Source organism: Protopterus annectens, chromosome 11.part0, assembly GCF_019279795.1.
Source record: "Protopterus annectens isolate FY-2018-M chromosome 11.part0, PAN1.0, whole genome shotgun sequence".
Taxonomy (NCBI): domain Eukaryota; kingdom Metazoa; phylum Chordata; order Ceratodontiformes; family Protopteridae; genus Protopterus; species Protopterus annectens.
Window position 1 is genome coordinate 104,648,038 of NC_056745.1, and position 19,537 is coordinate 104,667,574.

Sequence of the window (19,537 nt, forward strand, 5' to 3'; positions counted from 1 at the left end):
AACCAAAAAACAAAATTGGCCCAAACAACCAGTCTGTGATCTTTGGTTCTTTAAGTCCTTTGGTGGATTTTTGTTATTATACAATGAGTGATGTCAGGGCTGGCCTTACACATAAATGAACTAAGCAACTGCTTTGGGCACCCTACTTGCCTTATTATTAGGGGCAATTTGCATTTATTTATTTATTTTTTAGAGCAATCTTTCTTTGTTCTAATAAATAAGTAAGTAAAGAAGGCAGCCAGTGCCATTCAGTGGGGATAGTGGTCCAGCTGATTTGATGTTAACCCTAAATGTTGAGAGATCATAGGAGTAGAGTTCTCACAATGTTTGAATGTAGGTGAAGCTGCCCGAAGGATATCTTTCTTTACTTATTTCATTTACATAAAATAAATAAATAAAAATTAGCGACTTTCACCAACAAGACAACAAATTGGAATGGCATGGAAAGTGAAGTGTTATTACTATTGTTTATGTCGGCAGTGATAAACCATACAGTTCTGTCAGTATTTCTTGGATGGAAAGGTGACATGTGAGGAATGGTGCATTGAGAATGATATACCTCTTATGACTATTTTAATACTGTTGGCAGTAATCAGACAGATGTTTTTGGCAATATTTCTGACTTTGTGCATTATGTGGACAATTCAGATGAGAGGAATGGTGTGGAGAGATAAATGTTATCAATATTTTTTGCAAGGATGCTGGCGGTGATCAGCCACATATTTTGTCGTTGACAATATTTTCCTGGCTTTGTGATTTGTGTGGATCGACTTAGACCGGAATATTTTAATATGTGGCAACTTGTTTGTGTGGATTGTGGAGGTGAACTAGCATTATGCAGCCATCAGATGTTGTGGCTATAACTGCTCGGTAGGGGTTGGGGTTCGCTGGATGAAAGTAACTGATCACAGCCGCTAAATGACTTTGCAGAACTAGTGTCATACCTCATATCTTAGCACAAGAAATATGGACAAAGCCAAAAATAATGGGAGGACAATGGCACAAAATAGGGACAGTTTTTTTTTTTTTTGTTCTTATAAACTCAGAATGTTGCAAGGATAAAAGGTGTTGTGTTAGCATGCATTTTCTGAAAGATATAAAGTCTGAAACTCAAATGCCTGTCATTATATAGTGACTTCAATCCTCAATGATTTGCCAGAAAATTAGAAAATGCATGAGGAACAAACCAAAAATATGAATCAAGAATCTGAACATTCTGTGAAAATCTGGACAGTTGAGAGGTATGAGTCTAGTGTGCATTTTTGAAAAGAAAGATGGACTGCGTCAATGTTATGCAAGGATGGAGCAGGCAGAATTGTTGTGGTTGTTTTCTCTGGAAGACAATGACTAGCTGCACGCTGCTGCTTGTTATTTTGACTTCGCAGGAATAATGTCATGTGTAGCAAATATTTGAATCAAAGGTGAAATTCATTACATGGTCATCCCCTGTTATCACAATCAGAGTTGTACATAGAAATGGCTATAACTGCTTGGTGGGGGTTCTCTGGATGAAAGTTACTGACCCTGTTGCCACATTCTCAGTTTTACAATCATCTCTTACTTTTTGAGGGATAAATGCATCACAGAATACCCAGACCACAACTTCTGGGGCTGGGTGGCCGCAAAAACCAAGGCTATACATGTATATTTTGGACGTAGTGATCGCCTCTGCCCTCAACCCATCCTTGTCAAAAACATAGGCGTACACAGAAGGTCACTGTCCTTCTGTGCGTGTGTTGGGCGGAGTGATGGGGTGAGCATTTCTCCCAAGCATCAGTGGTGATTATATCTTGTGCTGTACTGTGTTGGGGATAATGTGGTTATTATTTCTTTAACATTCCTGACAAATATTAGAGGGTCACTATAGCTTATATAGGAGTATAGTACTGTTGAGAAGTAGCAAGGTGGAAACATTATTGTAATTATTTTGCTTTTTTTTTCATTTTTATCACAGTCAAACATCTTGATTTATATACAGATGGCTATCCTTTGGGGGAGAGTAAATAAGCATGCTGCTTATTTGTATCTGACAGCAAATACATTATGTTCTATTTGTGTATTTCAGTTTTTTACCAGCCTGACATCAGAAGGGTACACAGACAATGTCATATGGGGGCAGGAAGAGGCATGCTCTATATAAATACGACAGCAGCCGCATTCTGAAATACATGAGTGTGGGCATTTGACTCTTAATTTTAATACCAATTTAACACCAGAGGGAGATATACAGAAAATGGCTACTTATTCATAGATATGATATATGTATCCTCACAAGCATTTGTCTTCTCAGTTTATTGTGAACTGGTGTTTGGTCAGCATTGACCATTATAACTCTTATACAGCATTGCATTTCTTTTTCATATGCATGATTATTCTTCAGGCCATCAGTGGATCAAAACGTTGAAAAAAATCCCTGAAGTGCAACTTGAGCATTTATAACCCCATGGCATCTGTGTACCTAGCTGCCCTGAGACCCCCAGCTTAATTTAGTTATTACAGTGTAGTCTTGGTTAGTTAGGGTGTGGTGAAAGGATGCAGGAAAAGGCAAGACTGAATTTCCTTCCTTAATCATGGTTTTCATTCAGGCCATTGATGGATAAAAAAGTTGTTTAAAAGGCCCCAAAAATGCATCTTAGAGCATCTTATTCAAAGACGTCTGAGGGCCTATTGACCTCCAGATGCTGAGCTTAATTCACTACAGTTACTGCACTGCACAACTGGTCAGTTATGATGAGCTGAAAGGATGCAGGAAAAATACAGACTTGAAGAGTAAGACTGATTTTTTTTCCTTGATCATGTTTTTGTTCAGGTAATCATTGAATGAAAACGTTCTTTAAAAAACTCTAAAAATGCATCTGAGGTCATCTTGAAAATAAATCCAGTGGCTTGAAAGACTCCAGCTTAACCCACTGTAGTTATTACATTGTAGTCTTGATTAGTTAGGGCATACTGAAATGAAAATTAAGTAAGAAACCAGGTATGCCACTGTTGGGAGGGTGGACTAATGGTTAAGGTGTTTGCTTTACAAACAGAAAGTGCAGCGTTTGAGTCTCACAAGGGATAATTGGCTAGACTTAAAATGGCTTGCAAGGGCAGATAGTCTAGTACTAATCTATGAATAAACTTCCAATAGCACTCTCAAAATGCCAAACATAGAATTAAGTTGTAATTGAATGCTGATAGGTTGCCTTTTAATGATTTAATTGATGAAACAAATTAGTATACTATTTAAGATGAATGAGTTGTGTTTTAAAATGGTCTGATGAAGCACCATTGAACTGGTGTGAAAGCACTTACCAATAAAGAAAGATTTATAGTTTATCTTCAGCTGTCTTTCTTCCGTCATACTGAAATGAAGCAAGAAAAAACAAAGTTGAAAAGTAAGACTGCGGGTGGTATTCATAGGCCGTGGCTTCATATTTTCATAACGGTGATCTGCGAAGAGCAGTGCTACACGGTTATGCAAATCCCGCAGCAGGTTTCATAGAAAATATGGAAATATGAAGGGAAATTAGTTGGAGCTTCTGCATACCTGGACATTTATATTGAAAGGATCACTTGGAGAAATGTTTCATTTCAGTGCTTGTGTGTACCTGGACATGTTACTGAAGGTGTCACTTGGGTGAATGTTTCATTTTAGTGTTTGTGCATACTAGGGCATGTTACTGATGGGGTTGCTTGGATGAATGTTGCATTTTAGTGCTTGTGCATAGTAGGACATGTTACTGAAGGGGTCACCGGGGGAAACAATTTGTGTGTGTGCATCAGGGAAGTGCTTGTGCCTACTTGGTCAGACTGCTGAAGTGATTGATAGGCAAAATAATTCATTATGTCATTTTTGCACTTCTGCATACTTAATATAAATGATGGAAGGGGTTGCTGGGGGAAATAATTCATTTGTGTGTCAGAGAAGTGGTTGTGCATATTTGGACAAACAAGTTCATGGATTGCAACTCCAATACTGAAGGCAAAGTACCACATTTAAAAAGGGATGTGCGTACTGTAGGGATGTTGGACTATGAATTGCAAAATCACCACATTAGCATACTACCCTTTGCAACATTTCTCATTTGCATCTCATTATTTTAAGGCCTTTCACGTTAGTGTAAATGGCCTTCATGACTTTTGTCTTTGCTACTCACATTAGTAAGCATCAGGATTACCCAGAATACATTTGCCCAAGCAGCTAAGAATACTGGCCGAAATTTTTATCTTTGATCATGGTCTTTGTTCAGACAATCATTGGATGAACAGGTTGCTTAAAAACCTCTAAAATGCACCTCAGTGCATCTAGAGCACACAGAGGATCCCCCCTCTGCTTAATGCAGATGTTTCCCTCACAGTTATCAAAGTACAGTCTTGCTTAGATGTTGAAAGAATGAGTGAATAACTGTAGGAAAAAATGAGCAGTAAGAAACTGTGAGAAAAAGAAGGAAAATGTAATCTGTTTGGTGTGGATATACCAAGATGTGTTGAGCAGTGTGTGTGTGTGAGGGGGGAGGGCACCATGAAGCTCTTTCTGCCTAGTGCACCAGTTTACCTAAGGCCGGTCCTGAGTGATGAAATAAAAATAAACATATTTCCAGCAGCCAGTGACTCCCACAGACTAATATAGCCATCCAACTTACAATATTACATGCACACATGCACGTAGACACATACAGACAAACACAGCAAACGTGTATGGATGCACACTTGCTCAGACATAAATATGCAATGCCTATTTGGTTACTCATAATGTGGAAGAAGGATAAATGCATGCAGAATCTGTACATCACACAAGAAATGCACCCAGTGATTGAATCATACTGTAAGTATGGTGTCCTGTAAGAGGAATTCACTGACACTACAAACTGTTGTATGGTAACACAAGAAACATATACTGTATATTCATACACACACACATATACACACACATGAGCATGCGTGCGCGCACACACACACACACACACACATATATATATATATATATATATATATATATATATATATATATATATATATTATATATATATATATAGTTTGTGATTTCTAGATGGCATTATGTGGGGTAATACATGCTTAAAAAAGGCATGGGAAGATAATTTTCATTCTGGTTATGTCTGTTTCTGTCTTTGGAAATGATGGTTATTAGTCTATTTCTTATAGAAACTGAAATGACCCATTTCTTTCAGACCTCCTGATCAACTTTGTTAAAAATGATAACCTCCTTGGCATACACCCTCTGAAATTTGATATCTGCTAGCCAGTCTTGTGTTACTATAAAAAAACTGCATTAAATTTCATTCATTGCTGCTGAGGTTTGGAGGTTATCTATCTGACTGTGAGCCATGCAGAGTAAAGGTTAGTTTTAAAAATGGCTAAGATGTTCTCTCCTGCCCCATGAATTGGAGGTTTATAGAGCACCGTAATTACCTTTTATAGTTTGGTTATTGTTTTCTTTTTAGGTCAGAAGGGTTTCTCTGTATTTTTCAGTATCATATTATTCTTTCTTCTGTCATCTTTTTTAACTTATAAGCAATCAAAACCTTTGGGAATTTCATTAAAGATATGAGCCGGATAACCAGCTGATATAGTATTCTGTTTTTAATTCCTAACAGCTACAGCTCACATTTCACAGAGTAGTTTTAAACAGTTAGGAATTCCCTTTCCATTGCAATACTAGTATTTCCACCTCAGATATCTTGATTTAAGTATTATCTAATTTTTGCTTTCTTTGTCTCATTTTGTCACTCTATAGTTCATCTACTAAAGTACTTACCATCATAATTCAGCCTTAATATCTCAAATGACAAATGTCACCTCTTAGTCTTTCAATAACTGTGGGGTCTTAATGGTCAAGAGTTCTGTATATTCAGGCTGCAGTGATTGTGTGTCTCACTGGTCTGTCTATAGGAGAATGGTCTGAGCTCAGGGTACTGAGAACGTGTACTTCCATAATTACATGGACTGGCATTTTAAGTACCAACCAGTAGCAAGCTGTATTGGCAGACTTATGGGTTGTGTAGTGGTGGTGGTGGGGGTCTAAAAAGTGCTGTTGATGAGTTGTATATACTTCATACCATCATCAGGTCAAATGTCTTTCTGAAGCTAAACACGCCTCTCTAGATGAGTTTTCTGGAAGGGGGCCAGATAACAAAGGAACCAGTAATAACAGGGACTTTCTGTTCCAGAATAACAGGGACCTAATGAAGGGCAGGCTTTCTCAGAATAGATCAGCAGATAGCAAGGAAGTATGTGTGTCTTCCTCATTGTGAGCATTGACACTGTGCATTGTGATAGAGTTCTTATCACTGAAATAAATAAAATTATTCAAGAGTTTAATAAAATCCTACGTAGCCAAGTTTGAGGCTAAAATAGCTACCCAAATCAAAGACAATCACAAGACCTTTTTAGACATATTTGAAATCTCAGAAGCACCACACAGCAATGCAATGAGCTGATTGTGAACAATGTCACCTATGAGGCTAAAGATATAGCTAACCTACTTAAGGTTAACTTCAGCTCAGATTTACTCCTCTTTCCCCACCGTCTATCAACAAGTCATAACTGTAACTGACTCGCCTCCAGCTATTACACAAGATCAAGTCCTGAAAGAACTATCAAAAGCCAAAAACACTACACCGATGAGTACTGACGATATTCCCGGATGCATCTTAAATAGCATAGCCACCTCTCTAACAACACTGTTCAACCACAACCTCCATACAGGTTTTGAACTAAGTGAATGGAGAACAACTGTGGTCATTCCCCTGCATAATGGAGAACTTTCCACAGACCCAGGCAACTACAGATCCATAAGTCTGATCAGCCTCATATGCAAAGCCATTGAAAGACTTATCATGGAACTAATCGATAAGGACATGGACACCCTTCAAACACTGAACCCATCTCAGTTTGGATTTAGCAAGCGTAGGTCATGCATACTCAGCCTGGTGGACTTCTTTGAAAAGGTCACCAAAGCAAAGGATGAAGGTAAAATGGTACACACTTAATACATTGACTTGGCCAAAGCTTTTGACACAATCCCCAACTCAGGCATAGTAAAAAAAAATGAATAAACTGAGAGTAAACACATGCATTACCTGCTGGTTGCCAACCTCACAGGTAGGATGCAAGAAATCAAAATAAGGGAAGCTACGTCCACAAAGAAATCAGCCGCCAGTGTAGTCCTAGGCTTTGATGAAGGGATCTCTCCTGTTTTGTATCTACTTTGATGAAGTAAAAACCTATACCAGAAGACTCTGGCTGATGATAAGTTTGCAAATGACCTCCAGCTAGGAGCAGTTATTGAATTCCAAACAATTTAGCCATACTGCAGGAAGGATTGTCCCAAACAGATAACTAGTGCCAGAATCATGATCTGAAGCAAAATTCCAAAAATGCAATACGATATCCTTCGGAAAGTCATCTTCCCCTGGGAACTACCACACTGATAATACACCATTAAAAGTTGACCCACTTGTTCAAGATTTGTGAACTTATGTGAACAGTGACTTGACTTTCGACCAGCATATGTCCATAGCCGAAGAAAATCCTTCTATATTGTGCAGCTTATAAACAAAGGGATTGTGACTTGATCTACAGATGTCTTTGTTCCCCTTAACACAGCCCCAATTAGACCAGTCATGAAGTATAATGCCCCCTTTGGCATGTATCTGTACAGACACATGTAATAACTGGAATGCCCACAGAGATACCTTACTAAAAAGATGCAAAACCTAAATAATGTCTGTCCTTTATGGACCACCCCAAATCCCCGCCACTATACTGGGCATCTTACAGACTGCTAAGAGTTGACATGTGTCTGGCATAGAAAGCATTCTGTGATCCAATACTGATGGATTTGCTGCAAGTCAGCAGTGAAATGGCATCAGAAATACTCAGTTCAAGAATCTAAACCTCTTCTGCAACATCAACAAAATGGTTTGAAGGGAGAGGTATATCTCACAAAGGATACCACTGCACTGGAACAGACTCCCCATCTACTCAAAACAATGCTCATTTCTATCTATATCCAAGTGCAACTTGGATCAACGGATTTGTAATAGAAAATGTATCCCAGGACTGCTCCCTGTACTACTAATGGACACAGGCAGCTCCTAAATTCTTTATCCCATGCATTACCCCTCTCAAATTATGTATGGTATGAATGGTATGACCCCAGTTATCCTCATAAAGGGGTAATATATAAATATTGACCATGAAATGGGTAAGACCACTCTAACAGCAAACACAGTTCCTGGTACCACCACAAGAATGGCCAATACGTGCAAACAGATGATGCGTAAAGAACTTTAATTTGTTTATCTTTAACAGTAAGACCACTCTAACACCAAATGGCACAGGTTAATTCAAGCACTAAAATGGAAATTGACTAGGCTTAAAATGGCCCATGAGGCTGCTTGCCTAGTACCTATGAACGTATGAACCTACAAACCTTCAGGTTGTATTTGTTAGGCTCCAGATCCAGCTACCTGTTGATTCAGAGGGCTGTATAACCAGCTGCTCTAATAGTTATTTTGCATAAAGTATATTTTTTTTGTAGAATTTACATTACAGCTCAAAATTCCATATTACTATTTTTTTCTGAAATGTAATCATGATACTTTTTAGTCTAGGTTTTGTAGTAGAACTTAATTTTCTGCTTCCAATACCACTGAGCAATCCATGGATTTTCATATGTAAATTCTGATTTACAGGACTCAACCAAACAAGGAAGACCCTTGCTCAGTGTATCTTTTTTGGTCGGGGTACTCATGTCTGGCTTGTTTGAGGGTGAACTGGATCTGCTTATTCAAAAGATGGTTAAGGATTCTTTAAGCATCCAAGAGCCAAGAAGACAGATTAATACATCTGTCTATTTAAGAGGAGCATACAAAGAGGAATATAAAAAAACTGTGGCACTTTGGAAGGGATAGAAGCTATGGGATGTAGACACAGATGTAAATTTGGAGCTTCCCTTTATCCTGTCTTTCTCTTTGGCACCTCTTGTTCATTTTGGCATTCCTCTCTCTTATACCCAGTCTGCTTTGTAGATTGGGTTAAACTCTAAGCATCAGCCACCAAACATATTCAGCATCAGCAGTAAGATTTAATACAGCTCCACCTATCTAGGCTATGGAATAAACTCCTTGTTTACAAATAAGACTTCAGACTGAACATAACATTTCACCTAGCCACTTAAAGATATTGTAACTGTTGGTTTACCTGGTATGTCTAAATAGTCACGACTTTCTATCTACTTTATATTCTACATTTTCCACTGTCCTTTAAGTTTCCACTTAATCTCCTATTTATCACTTCTCATTTTGTCACTGTTACATAGTCTAATGTAATCCTTTTTTATTATTCACTAATTTCTTGATTTCTCACTTTCACCTCTCAGTCATCTCACTATTAAAATCTGTATAATTACTAAGTTGTACTCTTCCTACCTTCCTGCCCGTTACACTTTTCTTCCATATTATCTGTCCCATTTAGGCTGTGCTTCTACATTTTCTTTTAGGTGTGCGCAATAGGTGACCTCATGGCTTTTTTAGCTAAATCAACTAATACAGCAATAAAACAGAAGCATGTCTACTAGATGTGCATCTTAAAATGCACCACTGCTGTGCTTATACTAGCACACGGTCCCTGTGAGCAGCCTGCCGACTTGAGCAACGTTACCGTTTCTGAAGAAAGACATAGCAAACGGGACTGTGGTTGGTGCAAAACCTGTCCCATTTAGGCTGTGCTTCCAATTTTTCTTTTTGGTGTGCGCAGTAGGCCACCTCGTGGCTTTCTTAGCGACGTAAACTAATACAGCTATAAAATAGAAGCATGCCTACAAGACATGTATCATAAAACGCCTGCTCACTCAGGAATTTTTATTGCATTTCTGATTATTAGTCTTCATATTTCTGGGTGCACGAACACCTTATTAGTTCCATGCCTTCCTAAAGCCCAGTGCAGAGCGCTTATTCTTATCTCCTCCACCGTGCTTCCCCACAGGCGCAACTGATATTTTCTCCTTACAATAGTGTCTAATACTAGCTCCTTACCTTTTACAGGCGCATATTTACAAAGCTTGCTTGCATTGAATTCCACCACGCTAGTTTCCTTTGCCTCCTTAATTGTGTTAAGTGCGTAAAAAAAGCTCTATGGGATTTACTCACACTTTTTTGATGCTGTTACTGAATAACATTTTGCACTGATGTTATTTTATTTGTATAACTTTCTGTACTAATGTTATATATTTCGACTTCCCTGCATTAGATTACTTTTTTATTTTAGGTGATATTCCCTGCTTTGGAATCATTTTTGTAGCTTTTTAAGGGATATGATCACCTTGCCTGATATTTTGTCTATACTAAGCTTGCTACAGTGTAAATATTTCTCCTTTTTAGTTGAATTTAAAGTCTCTAATAATTATCATGCTGTTAAAATTTTGATACTGTTTAACAAAGCAGAGTAACTGTCTGTCATATTGAAAGTCTAACTGCCTACAAAATATTGTTTTCTACTCTTACGTTCTGCTGCTGTCCTTCTTCTAGCTGCCACTACTTTTCACTATCTATCTCCCTCTCTCCTCGTCACTAATGACACGAGCCTTACCTGTTTTTCTAACCTATTCTCTAACTACTGCTCTCTGCTATGCAATTCTACCCTTCACATTTCTACTCCTCTCCCTTTCTTCCTTCCTTTCTCTGTTTCCTTCACTTGCAGTTTAAACTAATTTTGGTATTGTCTCTTTTCCTCCTACAGTACTTTAACCCTGGGTCCTCCCTCCCTGCATTTAGTACAAAGGAATACCTCTGACTAATTCCTGAAGACACCTTGAATCCCTATCTGCTTGCCTGGCACACTGGAAACTTCCATTAAAGGAGACCCTGTTACAGGACTTGAGCTAACGTATGTGCTTAAAATAAGGAACTTAATTTCTGAATACTTGCTGTGCTATTTGTTAGTCAGGAGTCTGACCTCCTTGTGTGTGCTACAGCAGCCCTCCTTGTGTGTGTTACAGCAGTCCTTCGCAGACCGGTTTTCCCCTTCTACTTTCCCCTACCTTGAATTTAACTCTCCCTAACCCAGAAATTACTTAAACCTAATACCGTTTTGGTCTTTCCCTGCTACTTATTACGTTTTCCACCACTAGGTGGCAGTCTCTGCCCTTACAACCCCAGTTTATCAGTCCACTCTCAACTGGTTTTTAGTTTTTACACTAATAAGCTGGCTGAGATCTAACATCACTAAACTGTATTTTCTTTCTACCTGCACAATCCCTCTTGAAAAGCTAACCTACTCTACCTCGTCTGACACTTGTAGTACAACTCTTTCTGCTGTCACTAGTAAACTAAACTCTGCTGATACTTTTTTTCTGCTGCACTCACAGGATTTGGCTCTTCCCGCTCCGTTTGCCCTGTGGGCTCACTCCGCTCTCCTACCCTACCCCCAATTCCCACCCATCCCCAGTGCTCTTACCTATATCCTGGCCTTACCACACCCCCTCAACTTAATCAGCCAATCCTCATCCTCTCCTCATTACCACACCCCCTCAGCTTAATTAACCAATCCTTATCCTCTCCTCACTAACCCTCCCTCACACAGCCCTCCTTCATACACTCCTTCAGTTACCCCCCTCCCTACATTTCTACTTTCCCCTCTCTTCTCTAATTCCAATACAACTCCAAAATTCATTACACACTCACTTACTTCCCATAATTCCTCTATTATTTTATAACACATTACCCCAATCAGAACACTCAGTTTCCATTATAAACCTTACTTTTCTCTCTGTTTCTCCTCAGTTTCCATTCTAATCCATATGTCTCCCTCTTCCTCTCCTCTCTCTTTCTCCTCTCTTTCATGTTCTCCTTGCAACCTCAAATCCTCCATACCCCCTACCTCCTACTTCTACTACTAATTCCTCTATACCAAGCCACTTCTTATAACTCCCTTGCCTATCCAATTCTACCAACAAAAATAACCTCTAAAGTCTCTCCCTGTATCCTCACTCTTTCCACTTTATCTCCCTTCCCTCATTCAATCCAACCAGCTGCACCTTTTTCATCCTAAAATCTTCTCCACCAAACCCAAAATAGTGTCACCAACTCCAGTCTGTAATCTTCCCAAACCTACTCCCTACAAGCAAAAATGGCCAAAGGATGTCTCCTCTAACAAACTATTCCTAGCAGGTGACATCCACCCCAACCCTGGTCCCTCAACCTGTAACAACAACTCCAACCCCATAACTATTTCCACCTCTAACAACACCCTAAAGATCTTCACAATAAATGCTCAGAGTCTTAACAATAAATCTCACCAATTCCATACCTGGCTAAGCCATAACCAACCTGACATCCTAGCCATCTCTGAAACCTGGCTCAAACCCTCCATCTCTGATTCAGAGATTCTGCCCCCTGGATTTCATATTCTCAGAAATGACCGTGCAAGTAAAAAAGGTGGTGGCACTACTTAAGTCTATTCTAATCTGCTCTCCCTAGTACCCCTCCAAACTCCTATCCCCCAATTCAAAAACACTGAACTAACCACTGGACTACTAAAATTAAACAAGCACAAAAACATTTGCTTCATTGCCCTCTACATCCCTCCTGGTAATAATATACCAATACTTGAAGAAATTCTCCTATGGGCTTCCACAAAACTTACCTTTGAGACTTACATCTTAGGAGATGTAAATATCGATTGGAACAAACTCAATATCCCCTCTCCTTCCCTATCTATCAACCTTTACAATTTCACTCAGACTATCCTCTCTATCACCCGACCTAACAAAATTAATCCCCCTGGAACCACCCTAGACTGGATCCTTGTCTCTAACCCTAATAAAATAACCAAATCTGGCACAATTCCTGATACCTTTAGTGACCATCTACCAGCCTTCATTCATCGCTCCACCAGCTCTTCTCGGGACTGTGGTTGGTGCAAAACCTGTCCCATTTAGGCTGTGCTTCCAATTTTTCTTTTTGGTGTGAGTAGGCCACCTCGTGGCTTTCTTAGCGACGTAAACTAATACAGCTATAAAATAGAAGCATGCCTACAAGACATGTATCATAAAAGCATACTGCTCACTCAGGAATTTTTATTGCATTTCTGATTATTAGTCTTCATATTTCTGGGTGCACGAACACCTTATTAGTTCCATGCCTTCCTAAAGCCCAGTGCAGAGCGCTTATTCTTATCTCCTCCACCGTGCTTCCCCACAGGCGCAACTGATATTTTCTCCTTACAATAGTGTCTAATACTAGCTCCTTACCTTTTACAGGCGCATATTTACAAAGCTTGCTTGCATTGAATTCCACCACGCTAGTTTCCTTTGCCTCCTTAATTGTGTTAAGTGCGTAAAAAAAGCTCTATGGGATTTACTCACACTTTTTTGATGCTGTTACTGAATAACATTTTGCACTGATGTTATTTTATTTGTATAACTTTCTGTACTAATGTTATATATTTCGACTTCCCTGCATTAGATTACTTTTTTATTTTAGGTGATATTCCCTGCTTTGGAATCATTTTTGTAGCTTTTTAAGGGATATGATCACCTTGCCTGATATTTTGTCTATAATAAGCTTGCTACAGTGTAAATATTTCTCCTTTTCAGTTGAATTTAAAGTCTCTAATAATTATCATGCTGATAAAATTTTGATACTGTTTAACAAAGCAGAGTAACTGTCTGTCATATTGAAAGTCTAACTGCCTACAAAATATTGTTTTCTACTCTTACGTTCTGCTGCTGTCCTTCTTCTAGCTGCCACTACTTTTCACTATCTATCTCCCTCTCTCCTCGTCACTAATGACACGAGCCTTACCTGTTTTTCTAACCTATTCTCTAACTACTGCTCTCTGCTATGCAATTCTACCCTTCACATTTCTACTCCTCTCCCTTTCTCCCTTCCTTTCTCTGTTTCCTTCACTTGCAGTTTAAACTAATTTTGGTATTGTCTCTTTTCCTCCTACAGTACTTTAACCCTGGGTCCTCCCTCCCTGCATTTAGTACAAAGGAATACCTCTGACTAATTCCTGAAGACACCTTGAATCCCTATCTGCTTGCCTGGCACACTGGAAACTTCCATTAAAGGAGACCCTGTTACAGGACTTGAGCTAACGTATGTGCTTAAAATAAGGAACTTAATTTCTGAATACTTGCTGTGCTATTTGTTAGTCAGGAGTCTGACCTCCTTGTGTGTGCTACAGCAGCCCTCCTTGTGTGTGTTACAGCAGTCCTTCGCAGACCGGTTTTCCCCTTCTACTTTCCCCCCTACCTTGAATTTAACTCTCCCTAACCCAGAAATTACTTAAACCTAATACCGTTTTGGTCTTTCCCTGCTACTTATTACGTTTTCCACCACTAGGTGGCAGTCTCTGCCCTTACAACCCCAGTTTATCAGTCCACTCTCAACTGGTTTTTAGTTTTTACACTAATAAGCTGGCTGAGATCTAACATCACTAAACTGTATTTTCTTTCTACCTGCACAATCCCTCTTGAAAAGCTAACCTACTCTACCTCGTCTGACACTTGTAGTACAACTCTTTCTGCTGTCACTAGTACACTACACTCTGCTGATACTTTTTTTTCTGCTGCACTCACAGGATTTGGCTCTTCCCGTTCCGTTTGCCCTGCGGGCTCACTCCGCTCCCCTACCCTACCCCCAGTTCCCAAACACTCCCAGTGCTCTTACCTATATCCTGGCCTTACCAAACCCCCTCAGCTTAATCAGCCAATCCTCATCCTCTCCTCATTACCACACCCCCTCAGCTTAATTAACCAATCCTCATCCTCTCCTCACTAACCCTCCCTCACACAGCCCTCCTTCATACACTCCTTCAGTTACACCCCTCCCCTACATTTCTACTTTCCCCCTCTCTTCTCTAATTCCAATACAACTCCAAAATTCATTACACACTCACTTACTTCCCATAATTCCTCTATTATTTTATAACACATTACCCCAATCAGAACACTCAGTTTCCATTATAAACCTTACTTTTCTCTCTGTTTCTCCTCAGTTTCCATTCTAATCCATATGTCTCCCTCTTCCTCTCCTCTCTCTTTCTCCTCTCTTTCATGTTCTCCTTGCAACCTCAAATCCTCCATACCCCCTACCTCCTACTTCTACTACTAATTCCTCTATACCAAGCCACTTCTTATAACTCCCTTGCCTATCCAATTCTACCAACAAAAATAACCTCTAAAGTCTCTCCCCTGTATCCTCACTCTTTCCACTTTATCTCCCCTTCCCTCATTCAATCCAACCAGCTGCACCTTTTTCATCCTAAAATCTTCTCCACCAAACCCAAAATAGTGTCACCAACTCCAGTCTGTAATCTTCCCAAACCTACTCCCTACAAGCAAAAATGGCCAAAGGATGTCTCCTCTAACAAACTATTCCTAGCAGGTGACATCCACCCCAACCCTGGTCCCTCAACCTGTAACAACAACTCCAACCCCATAACTATTTCCACCTCTAACAACACCCTAAAGATCTTCACAATAAATGCTCAGAGTCTTAACAATAAATCTCACCAATTCCATACCTGGCTAAGCCATAACCAACCTGACATCCTAGCCATCTCTGAAACCTGGCTCAAACCCTCCATCTCTGATTCAGAGATTCTGCCCCCTGGATTTCATATTCTCAGAAATGACCGTGCAAGTAAAAAAGGTGGTGGCACTACTTAAGTCTATTCTAATCTGCTCTCCCTAGTACCCCTCCAAACTCCTATCCCCCAATTCAAAAACACTGAACTAACCACTGGACTACTAAAATTAAACAAGCACAAAAACATTTGCTTCATTGCCCTCTACATCCCTCCTGGTAATAATATACCAATACTTGAAGAAATTCTCCTATGGGCTTCCACAAACCTTACCTTTGAGACTTACATCTTAGGAGATGTAAATATCGATTGGAACAAACTCAATATCCCCTCTCCTTCCCTATCTATCAACCTTTACAATTTCACTCAGACTATCCTCTCTATCACCCGACCTAACAAAATTAATCCCCTTGGAACCACCCTAGACTGGATCCTTGTCTCTAACCCTAATAAAATAACCAAATCTGGCACAATTCCTGATACCTTTAGTGACCATCTACCAGCCTTCATTCATCGCTCCACCAGCTCTTCTCCACACCAACATCAATATATCCTTACTCGCAACCTTCGCAACTTTAACCCTACTACTTTCTCAAATATATTCAAACAAATGAACTGGCATACTCTATACATTCTTCCCCTCGATAAAGCTATACACCATTTCAACTCTGTCTTCCTTGAAACCTTAAAATCCGTAGCCCCCATAGAAATAAAAGAATCAAAATGAACATAGTTCCCTGGCTGTCCAAAGAGACCAAACAAACAATGCACCAAAGGGACAAACAGTAGAAACTTCACCAAAAAAACAGTTTACCCAGTACCTTCCTTCAATATAAACAGCTCCGTAACCTCTCTAAAAAGCTAATCAACAAGGACAAAAAAAAAACTACTACACTAAGCTCCAGTCTAATAACTATAATAATCCAAAACAATTCTGGAAGACAATAAACTCACTTCTCTGTCCAGGATCAAAAACTAATCCATGTCCTAACCCAAGTAAAACTGACCATCAACTAGGTTCTGAATTCAATTCCTTTTTCATCGAAACCATTTCCTCCCTCACAAAATCTTTTCTCAACAACAACCCATCTACCTATCTCCCTCCCCCTTCTAACCTTCCAAATAACCTTCCTCCTCTATTCGAGCTTAAAACCGTCTCCACAACTCTCATAAAAAAACTCCTATCCAAACTTAAGCCCTGCTCTAACGCTCCAAACAACATTCCCTCATCCTATCTAAAACATGCCACAGATGGCATTGCTCTCCCAATCAGTATCATTATAAACAGATCAATAAAAGAATCCTATGTCCCTAAACTCTGGCGCTCAGCCTTCATTCTCCCACTCCATAAGGGAGGAAAAAATACCAGCTTCTCAAATTTCTGCCCTATTGCCTTATCCCCTAATTCTAAAATCCTTGAAAAGTGCATCCACTTCCAACTTATGCCATTCCTGACCCAAAACAATCTCCTCACATCTACTCAGCATGCCACGGCACCATAACCACCCTAATTTTTTTCTTAGATACTGTCAACCAAGCCCGTGATTCAGGACAGCTAATTTCTACTGTCCTTCTAGATCTGGCCAAAGCATTTGACACTATCATCCATAACCATATGCTCTGTCATCTCTCAAATCTTTACATCTCCCCTAAAACTCTATCCTGGTTCTCCAGTTATCTATCAGACAGATCTCAAGCTGTCAAATGGAAAAACTCCATCTCTTCCTTCTTACCCACCCCCACTGGTGTCCCCTTAGGGATCCATCCTCGGACCTATGCTATTCAACATCTTCATAAATGACTTTCACACTGCTATTCCTGACACCAAAATCATTCAATACGCAGATGACTCAACCCTAGTCTGATCTGCCTCTAACCTCTCTGAATTGCTCTCTAAAACCCAAACTGCCTTCTCAAAAACTGAAAACTGGATGCACCAAAACCACCTCTCTCAATGCAGCAAATCCAAAATTCAACTATTCTCTCCCACTAAGAACTATTCCTTCAATAAAAATTATTTCAAAATCCTTAGCCAAACTAATACACCTATAGAAGTCATCCTATCCACTAAACTGCTAGGTATAATAGTTGATGAACACCTAAAGTTCGATTTGCATGTACAACAGAACATTAAAAAACCCACCAAAAGCTAGGTATGCTGTATAGAAACTATCACTTTCTCTCCAACTCCACTAGACAAGCTCTAGCCTCTACTTTTCTTCTTCCTTCCTTACTATATGTTGCTCCACTCCTAACCAACCTGTCTTCCTCCATTACCTTCAAACTAGAAGGTTGCTACAATAAAATCTCTAAATTTGCCTCCAAATCCAAAAATTCCACTCACCACTGCCTCACCCTACAAACCCTGAACTGGCTAGAACTTCCAAACCACCTAGATTACCTACAACTTTCTACAGCTGATACACTCATATTTCAGCCTACAAAATGCCCTGCTCTAAATAATATCCTCCCCCCCTATATACCCAACAGAACCCTTAGATCTAAACATCAGAACTTAATAGCTATCCATAAACCCAAACATCCTGCTGGCCAACTGCTCCTCTCCTATGCTCTAGGCAAAAAATGGAATTCCCTTCCTAATCACTAAGAAGCACACAAAACTATGAAAATTTCAAAGCCCAGCTTTTCATACACCTGTCTACTAAATGAACATGCCCCTGTCTACTCCCTACTTAAGCTCTGATTACCTTAAGCCTTAAGAGTATCCCCCATTAAGCACATAACCCCCCCTTACTTAAGTATCGATCACTTCAAGCCTTAAGAGTCTCCCACTACTGGCACATAATCCCTATATACCTCCCTCAGACATACTCTCATCTCTATCAAATCTCCCTGCACTGTCCTGCTGCTTATTCCTCTCCTTACCTCTCCTACTCCTAAAGCTATTTTTGCTCAACAAAACTTTTAAATATTGTAAATATAGAGATCTACAGAATTGTTTCTGGTACTAAAGGTACCTCTTGTTATATTTGTAAACTGCAAATGCATTCTCAGACCTAGCTTGTATTTCTTTAAATCCTGTATGTAAATTGTTCTTTGTAATGCATTTCGGAGCTTTTCTCCCCGGGCCTCCACTGAAAACGGGCCATGTTGACCCAGTGGACTTCCCCGGTAATCAAACTGGAAATAAATAAATAAATAAATATTATCTGCCTGCCTTGCTCACATTTATACATTTATCTCATTCCTGTGCTGTTTCCTTTCATAGTGTTCTGACATTTATACTACTTGGCCTGAGGTTCTTTTTTGTCTTTCCTTTTCAGACATAATGCCTCGTATTTCTATCTTATATCTTATTATTACTTATCATTCTTCCACAGTCTTTTTTCACATTGCCTAATTAACTATGCCATGCTTTCCTGGTATTTACTGATGTCCTCTGTCTTTATTCTCAGTGAACATAGTCTTGTTATTAACAGAATCTATGTCTAATTGATACTCTTCCCAACCTGCTGTTTTCTCGTACTTTTTCCATATTCCTTTCCTCTGTCACTCATGCTAATCCCATCTGCTCCTTTTACAAGTTTACTAAATCTTATAACCATTAACCTTAAGCTGATTTCTACTTGTTTTGCTTGCTTTACGCTCCTAACAATAAATGCCAATTCATTACTATTATCTGTTAAGCCTTTGTCTATCAAAAGATGCACTTTCATTGTCACTTGTTTTATTTGCTGTTGCTTATATTCTGAAATCTAGTCTTGCTTTGCCAAGGGTTACGTTATTATCGTTCTAGGGGAAGCTTGTTAGCGTTCCACGCTCTTCTGGAAAATGAATGTAGAAAGACATTTACACTGGTCGGCTTGTCCCATGTATTTTGGGAAACCACTTCTTACCTGTATTTCATGATGATTTTTTCACTCATTTATTTTCTGAGTACTTGCTTAATCCATCCCACCATTAACTTAGTGCCAGG